This window comes from Suncus etruscus, chromosome 10, assembly GCF_024139225.1.
Source record: "Suncus etruscus isolate mSunEtr1 chromosome 10, mSunEtr1.pri.cur, whole genome shotgun sequence".
Lineage (NCBI taxonomy): Eukaryota > Metazoa > Chordata > Mammalia > Eulipotyphla > Soricidae > Suncus > Suncus etruscus.
The window spans coordinates 74745591-74754297 of record NC_064857.1 but is presented as its reverse complement, the minus strand read 5'-3'; the positions used below and the strand labels follow the sequence as shown (position 1 = coordinate 74754297).

The following is an 8707-nucleotide window of genomic DNA, read 5'->3' as shown; positions in this document are numbered from 1 at the left end:
CCAAGATGCCCTTCAACAGATGAATGGCTAAAGAAACTGTGGTACATATACACAATGGAATATTATGCAGCTGTCAGGAGAGATGAAGTCATGAAATTTTCCTATACATGGATGTACATGGAATCTATTATGCTGAGTGAAATAAGTCAGAGAGAGAGAGAAAAACGCAGAATGGTCTCACTCATCTATGGGTTTTAAGAAAAATGAAAGACACCCTTGTAATAATAATTTTCAGACACAAAAAAGAAAAGAGCTGGAAGTTCCAGCTCACCTCAGGAAGCTCACCACAAAGAGTGATGAGTTTAGTTAGAGAAATAACTACATTTTGAACTGTCCTAATATTGAGAATGTATGAGGGAAATGTAGAGCCTGTTTAGGGTACAGGCGGGGGTTGGGTGGGGAGGAGGGTGATTTGGGACTTGGGTGATGGGAATGTTGCACTGGTGATGGGTGGTGTTCCTTTTATGACTGAAACCCAAACACAATCATGTATGTAATCAAGGTATTTAAATAAAAAAAAAATTAAAAAAAAAAAAAATTATTTCCAAATCTTCACTAATTTGAATTGTGCTGCCATGAGCATAGCAGTGTGAGTATCTTCTTAAATAGTGTTTCTCAAGAAATTCAAAGCTGAGCTTCCAATGGACCCATCAAACCCTCTTCTTAATGGTGAGAATTTTAAAGAAATAAATGCCAAAAGAAAAATTAAAAATAATAAAGAAACAACGGCAGAGCTGCCTGTTGTAAGCATAACATAGTAGCTGTGGTCTTGTAATGATTTGCCTTAGAAATTTTAAGCAAGTTTTTGAGACCTCAGGTTTCATATATAAAAAAAAAAATCTTTCCATTGACTGAAAAACAGACTTTGAACTTTGCTAACCCTGAACAGGATACAAAGGTACAGAAGAATAAACATAAACACATAAGAATTGAGAGAGAACATTTGCGGAATTAAATCCAGATTGGTTTGAAAGAAGGACATATGCTGTGTGCTGAGATACTCTTAATGGAGTCAAATCAATTCTCTTATTACCATGTTGTGGGGAGGAAGAGATGAAATGCTCTTAAAAGTCCTTTGAAAAGGGAAAAAGCTCTATGAAAATGTACCAGTCCATTAGATTATTGAAGAGTGCTCTGGACAGGGAAGTAGAGAGAACAAGACTTCGTGTCAGCTTTGCCTCAATATAGCTGTGCGACATTGGGTCACGCTTTTCAATTCCGTAGTCCTTAGTTTCATCAACAGAAAAACTCAGGCATTAAACAAAGTGATTTCTCAGTGCTGTAAATCTGTGTCCCTGCCATCGTTTTGTGCCCCAACAATTCCTTGCTGCCTGAAACTTATCCACATAATTTCTGGACTCCTGGATTCCGGGGTGATTGAAAGCCGGAGCTGAGGTTGGTTCTCTCAGCATTGTTCTGAGAAAGTTCTAAAACTGCATATTGCACAGAATCAGGCACGAGCACACAGAGTCGGAGAAAGACAGATGGCAACAGACAAACTTGCTAACCTTTAAAAAGACTCCAGTCTGACTACCCCAGCAGTCTAGTGGCAGGGATTTGTGCCCAGAGGAGTCAGACAGGTGAAAAACTCCCAGGATGCAGTCTCAGACACTGACGATTCAGCAGGCTTTAAGCCCTGCCAGGAAAAGAGCTTCACAATGCTGCATAGCAACTGCTCCAGCCTATATATATGAGGGTGCTTGTCCTTCAGTCCTGGAGGATGAAAGGCTCTGCACCTTTTTTTTAGGGCCCATCAGGGGCCAAGAAGCTTCTGTGAAAATATAGGAGACAAAGGAATCTCCATCCAAATTTAGAATAGAATGTTTTACTTTGTAGAGTTTTAGTCTGGACTCTAGATCTGAAGCTGAGTCCAGTGGGTTGTAAACCCAGGAAGTCAGATTCTGAAGCTAAGATGACCAGACTAAGTGTGAGAGGGAGGAGGCAAGGGAAAGAGACAGATGTAACATAGGACTTTAGAGGTGGAGGGTCTTAGTTGGCAAAATGCAGAAATCAATTTCTATCAAAACACAAACATGAGCATTGTTGTAAATGCAAGATCTGATGTACACTATAATGCCAAATAAAAATTAATTATAAGATAAATAAAATACAAACAAAAAATGATCAAACAAAAAATGATGAAAGGTCAAAACACCTGAACTAAAATATTCAAAGTGTATCTGTCAAGAGGCTTTTCACCAAGAAAAAGAAAAACCTTTAAAATTTTTCTCAAAAGTACATGGGGAAAAAAAAATGGTGGGTAGGGTTACATTGGGCCAACCTTCAAGAGAGTTAGGTATATGGGAGTCCTAAACTCTGAAATATGGGAATGCATTCAACTAAATTTATGAATTTCACCTCATCTTAAGAAAAAAGAATCTTTGCATATGTAATCAAGTTTGGAGGTCATTTAGCTGGAACTTGATTCAATATCACTGGTTTCCTTATAAAGGAGAGAAATTTGCATCCTTGCACAGGGGCCATGCTAATTTTCTCTGTATCATTCCGATTTTAGTATATGTGCTGCCAAAGCAAGCACTATAAAGGAGGGAAATTTAGACAGAGATACACAGGAAGAAAAACAGGTGCAGACAGAAAAATGCATATAGGTCCAAAAGGGAGAGAGCCTCAACAAGACAGAGGAAATGGTTGGTGTTATATTGTGTAAGCCAAGGAACACCCAGAACTGCCAGAAGTGAAAAAAGTTCCCTCAAAGTTTCAAAGGCAGCACCTTGATTTAAGACCTCAAGCTCCCAGAACTTAAAGGCAATCTGGGTCTTTTGATATTAGCTACCTGTTTATGGTTTTTAACTGCATCAACCTTAGGAAATTAGGTGATAACCTCATATTTACCATGTAATTTCTTATGTGGACATTTCTTAACCTCTATGGATCTTGGTGGCCTCATCTGTAGCATGGGAATAATGGCAATGCCTGCTTCATAAAGTTTAAATTACGGAATTCAATAAAGAATAATATCAGTCATTTACTTAATTAATGCACCAAATATGTTGCATGCAATAGAGTAACAGTATACCTACATGTTTGTAGGTGTGATGATAAGGATGATGATGTCTATTATTTTCTTTTTTTTTTTTTTTTTTTTGGTTTTTGGGCCACACCCAGCGGTGCTCAGGGGTTACTCCTGGCTGTCTGCTCAGAAATAGCTCCTGGCAGGCACGGGGGACCATATGGGACACCGGGATTCGAACCAACCACCTTTGGTCCTGGATCGGCTGCTTGCAAGGCAAACGCCGCTGTGCTATCTCTCCGGGCCCGATGTCTATTATTTTCAAAATCATCAGTGTTGATAAGCCTCACCTTTGAACCAAAAAGATATCAAGAGCTGAATGTGTGAATTATTTGGGAGATTGGGTTGAATTATATTGCTTTAAGGATCAAAAAGAATACAATTTGGGATTTTAAATAGTATTTTAAATAAACATACATCTCTGCTTCTGGATCCATGCATGAAAGACTTACCTATTCTAGCTGACCCAGTAACTAAAGAAAATCAAAGCTTAACTTTTGAGATGCCTTTGCTTATTCCTCACATGTACTTCAATACAAAAGTTGCTTATTTCTTAAAGTTGGAGTCCCTGAAGTGCTTAGAAAAATGTAAAGGTCAAGCAGATTTAGAAGTGGGTGTAAGCAAAAAAGGAAAACATTTTACTTTAAGCACAAATATTACTTTCTGGTAGAAAGCATTATTTTAATTTTAGGGGAAATTTTTTGGTCATTTAATTCAATAAAAACCCAAGCATGTTTGCATTGATTACCTGGTTTCTACTGGTGCTTTGAAAGGTAGAAAGGTTTTCACTTCATGAAGAGAAAATCAGGACTCAGTTCTGCCAGAAACATGTCACTTAAAGGCTTCAGAGTAGGGGCAATGTCTTCATTACACTGATCTTTGTTCTAAAATTTCCTCCAACTAGTCAGTAAGACTCATGGGTCTGAGAAAAATGCCTTCTCATTTATGGATGAATCATCATATAAGTAAGAATGTTTTAATCAGGGAAAATTAGAAATTAAAAATGTTCCCCAAGTTCAACAACAAACATTTTATTGTTGTTTTTCTGTTTGCTTATTTTGTTTTGATTTGGGTGATGCTCAGGGGTCACTCCTGGCTATGCTTTCAGAAATCACTCCTGGCTCGGGACAGACCATATGGGACTCTGGGATTGAACCAGGTCCATCCTGGATCAGCTGTGTGCAAGGCAAACGCCCTATTGCTGCACCGTTGCTCAGGCCCAACAACAAACATTTTAGTCAAATGATCCATCTTTATTTAATTGAACACAGTCCATTCTGGTTCTAGACTGTGGATGAGAAGGTGCTTTAGAGAGAAAAATTAAGTGTATGTTGAGTACATAATATTCTTGGAAAGTTTAACCTTTCTACATATATAATGCAGTATTTATTTTAGTGGACATGAAATAGGTATTATTTCTTTTTTTTTTGTTTGTTTTTTTTTTTTGGTTTTTGGGCCATACCCGGCGGTGCTCAGGAGTTACTCCTGGCTATCTGCTCAGAAATAGCTCCTGGCAGGCACGGGGACCATATGGGACACCGGGATTCAAACCAACCACCTTAGGTCCCGGATCAGCTGCTTGCAGGGCAAACGCCGCTGTGCTATCTCTCCAGGCCCGAAATAGGTATTATTTCTAATTTATAAATAAAATGCAATAAAATACAAAAATATCATTAACTTGCATCTATTAAATAGCAGACTTAGGATTTGGCTGTGGGTGTTCGGACTATACAATCCTAGCTCCTCTTACAAATACATACACTCAATTTAGATTGGTACCTAAGACAAAAAAGCAAAATACAAGTAAGGGTTAAAATAAAAAAAAAATCATGAATTGAGTGCTACAGAATTTGTAGAAAGGAAGGATCTGATTGGATGGAAGAGGTGGGAAAGACATGGAATTTTGATGAAACTGTGTTTTTCTGTCTAATCTCAGGCAATTAACTAGATAGTTGCCTCCTCTGTAAGTAGTAGAACAAACGATGTTTCCCTGAGAGATGCTTGAGATTCAACAATAAATCATGGAGCAATTCAGAGAGTAGAGATCTTTGTCTATGTCAATATTTACTGTCTGCTTTCTAAAAATCGTCTGGGTCAGAGGACTTAGCTCTGCTTTTATTCTGAGATGAAAGACAAAGTCTATGTTAAGTTATAGCAATGACAAGACAATTACATATGGTGAGTCAGTAGGGTTGCCCCCAGTATTACTGTTCAATTCTTCTACTCGGTGAGTTAATCTGATCATTCTTTCATTCAAATATGCATAAAAAGACAGACATTTTTGAAAATTCTATTATGATATTTTCTAATTAGAGCCTTTGTTGAGAGCTATTTGAAATCTTTTTTCTTTTTTGGAATTTTTACTGTCATGTTAGCAAAAATATGTTTCAGAATATAAAGAGAGTAAGATTATCAAATCAATGCTCTGATATGATCCACCAAATACAGAATTCAGGTTCCTAGAGGGATTTTTATACTCAAGAAAACCATAATCTTTTCCTCCCTATATTCCCTATCAATTCTCCTTAGGACCTGTGAACCTTTCTTTCTTTTAAGAAAATATTTATTTACATGCTATAAAGTGGTATAATCCAAATCTCTGATTTCATAGTTTGTTAAGTTTAAGTAAATGCACTCTACAGTTAAAAATAAAATAATTATAAGTCCTTAAAAAGTTACTTTTTATTGGCTTGTTTGATTTTAATTATTGTTTAATTGCAGAGACAACAAAAAAGTTTAATTCTCTGGAACCAAGCCTAGTACCTAAAATAAGAAATGTGACAGTTATGACTCAAATTTGCCTAAGAGTATATGAGCTACAGAAGGGCAGATGTAGCAAAAGCAATAATAGTTCCTTATCTCCCAATCTTATGCAATCATTAATGGATCCCTATAAATCACGAGGCAGAAATCACTCCTATTTTTAGTTGAGTATATTAAAATAGTTTGTTTAGGCTTTGTGTCAACATAGAAAATAAAGGCAAACAAGTCATTTTAAGCCTAAAGAGTTTCTTTTTTTTTCTCCCCCCTTAAGCCTGAAGAGTTTCTAAAGAAAAAGATCTTTAAAAAAAAAAAAAAAACCCTAAAGATAATGGCATTACTTCTTTGACTCCATGAATGTCCTTTATTTGTTCATTTATACAATAAATATTTATTCTTCTGTTCTTCTATGCAAGGAAGAGAAATCAAGAAATAAATTATCTTCAAAATATATTCTAGTGGTAGTCAAAAAAATAAATAATGGTTTTCAACAAAATATATATGAAAGATAGATTTTTAGGAAATAATCAGCACCCTGGAGTAAAATCAAGGGTGTGAGAAAGTAGCAGAAATTGTTTTAGAGAGTATTCAAGAAAAACTTCCTGGGAAAAGATGACATTTTTTTAGACCCTGATCAAATAAAGTACAAGGACATGCAAAGATTGAGGAGGGCAAGAGAAAAATTCAAGAAAAAGTCCCAAGAAGCTGGCTTGCCTGCAAATTTCAAGGGATAGAAAGAGCTAGAATGAAGCGAGTATAGGGTGACATTATATGGGTCTGCAGGAAATGGAGAAAGTAAGTCTTTTCCTATAAGCAAGATGAAATTCATAAGCCAGACTGACCAATTTGGGGCCTGAGCGGTGGCAAAGGGCGCAAGACGTCTGTCTGCCTTGCCTGCGCGCTACCCTAGGACCATCCACGGTTGGATCCCCAGGCGTCCCATATGGTCCCCCAAGCCAGGAGCGATTTCTGAGCGCATAGCCAGGAGTAACCGCTGAGCGTCACCTGGTATGGCCCAAAAACAAAATAACAAACGACAACAAAAAAGGATTGACCAATTTATTTGTTTGTTTAATTATTTCTTTATTTGAACACCATGGTTACAAACATGTTCTTAGTTGGGTTTCAGTCAAAATGTACATCCCCCTTCACCAGTGCAACTTTCCTTCACCAATGTCCTCCATTTCCTTTCTCCCCATCTTTAGTGTTTTGAGACAGACATTCTATTTCTCTCTTGCACTATCATTGTTATGGTAGTTGTTAATGTAGCTATTTCTCTAATTGTGCTCACTACTCTTCGTGGTGAGCTTCATAGATTGACCAATTTATTAAGCAGATATAGGACACTAAATAAAATTTGAGTTTTAGAAAAATAATAATAGGCAGAATACTAGCTCCCAAAGTGGCTTACATCCTTTTAAATAGAACCTATTGCTTTATATCCAACAGTTTATTCTAAGTGACAAAAGGAACATTGGATAAATAAGTATGCTCAATTACAGGATAAATAATTATCCTAATTTATCCACAATTGCTCAATGTCATTTCCAGGATCTTATAGAAAGACAAGGGGGGTAGAAGAATTGGAAACAGAAGATTGATGAGTTAGAACTCATGATCCTCCAGAAAATGATGGAGATAAACAGGAGAATCACAGGACCAGAAATTTAGATGACCTTTGTAAGATAGAAAAGACAAGAAAAAGGATATTTTTCTAGAGCCCACAAAAGGAATGCAATATTGTCACTACCCAGCTCTTAGCCTAAGTAAACCTATTTTGGACTTTGGATCTCCAGAAATTTCAGATAACAATAAATTTGAAGATGCATTTAACCAATAAGATGAACAGTTGTCACAGCAGCAATAGAAAAGCGATGCAGATCATTTTTAGTACAAATATGTTCTAGGCAATTTTGAAGACATTTATGTTGTGTTTGCTATTTATTGAAATTCAGATTTAACTGGGCATGTCATATTTTATTTGGCAAACCTCCCATGGAAGTTCAGAAGCTTGCCATTCTCTGAAATGTCATTGTAAATGAAGCCAGAATCACTGTAGAAGGCTTGTCTTTGTTCCTCAGCTGAAAACAAGGATGGGAAGTTGAAAACAAGGTGAGGTAAGTCAGAATGCAGAGAGAGTTATGGTGGTTTTTATCATTCCTTAAAGCTTGGGGTAGAACCAGAAAGGCTGTCCTGCAGTTGGTGAAAAGTGAGTCCATCTCTATATCCAATGGAATCTGGGTATTATTACACTAGGGGTTGAGGTAAAGTGGGATTACACTGGTATTTCCCTCATGCCCTGCAGTTTTATATTTACTATGAAGATGAATTCAGCCTTATAACAAATTTACATGTCTCCAGTTACTGGAGGCCCTAAAGAAAAACCCAGAAAAACAGATATAGTACATTATACTTTCACGTGTGCTAGGAGTCCTTCATTTCTATTCATTTCCTGCCACCCACAACCTTGTATATTGTTAGAAGACAGACACTTGAGAATACATGATAATCTATTCTTTATCTATCCAACAAGCAAAAACAGATTTATCATTTTAATTCCAAAGATGGGTATTTCAGGATGCAAGTGGTTTCCTCGCTAGAACTACATCACAAAAAATTATTAGCCTCATATGTTTGCTGACAGTCTTGGAGACAATTCTGGAGACAATCTTGCTCTATTATTTTCTCAATTTGAGATCTCTCTTCTGACTTTTATGAACAATAATAGCATCAGAGAGGTCAAAGACCCATTTTATGTTGACTCTGATTGTCCTTTTAGACTATTTGGCAAAAGGTGTACAACCCTGTGCTTTCAGTGGCAGCTGCTTTTGAATCTATCTTTGTAAGTGGATCTCTGGTATTTTCTAGCATCATAGTCCCCTGCTGCAAGGAGAATGTGAAGGTGTGCATGAATGA

The 8707-nt window shown here is 36.8% G+C and overlaps 1 non-coding gene across 1 annotated transcript; it reads right to left on the bottom strand.

Moving 5' to 3' along the window:
- Positions 1-2431: 2431 nt before the first annotated feature.
- Positions 2432-2539, bottom strand: LOC126021729 (U6 spliceosomal RNA). The gene has a single exon (XR_007500212.1). It is a non-coding gene; the product is annotated as a U6 spliceosomal RNA (small nuclear RNA).
- Between the last annotated feature and the right edge of the window lie 6168 nt (positions 2540-8707).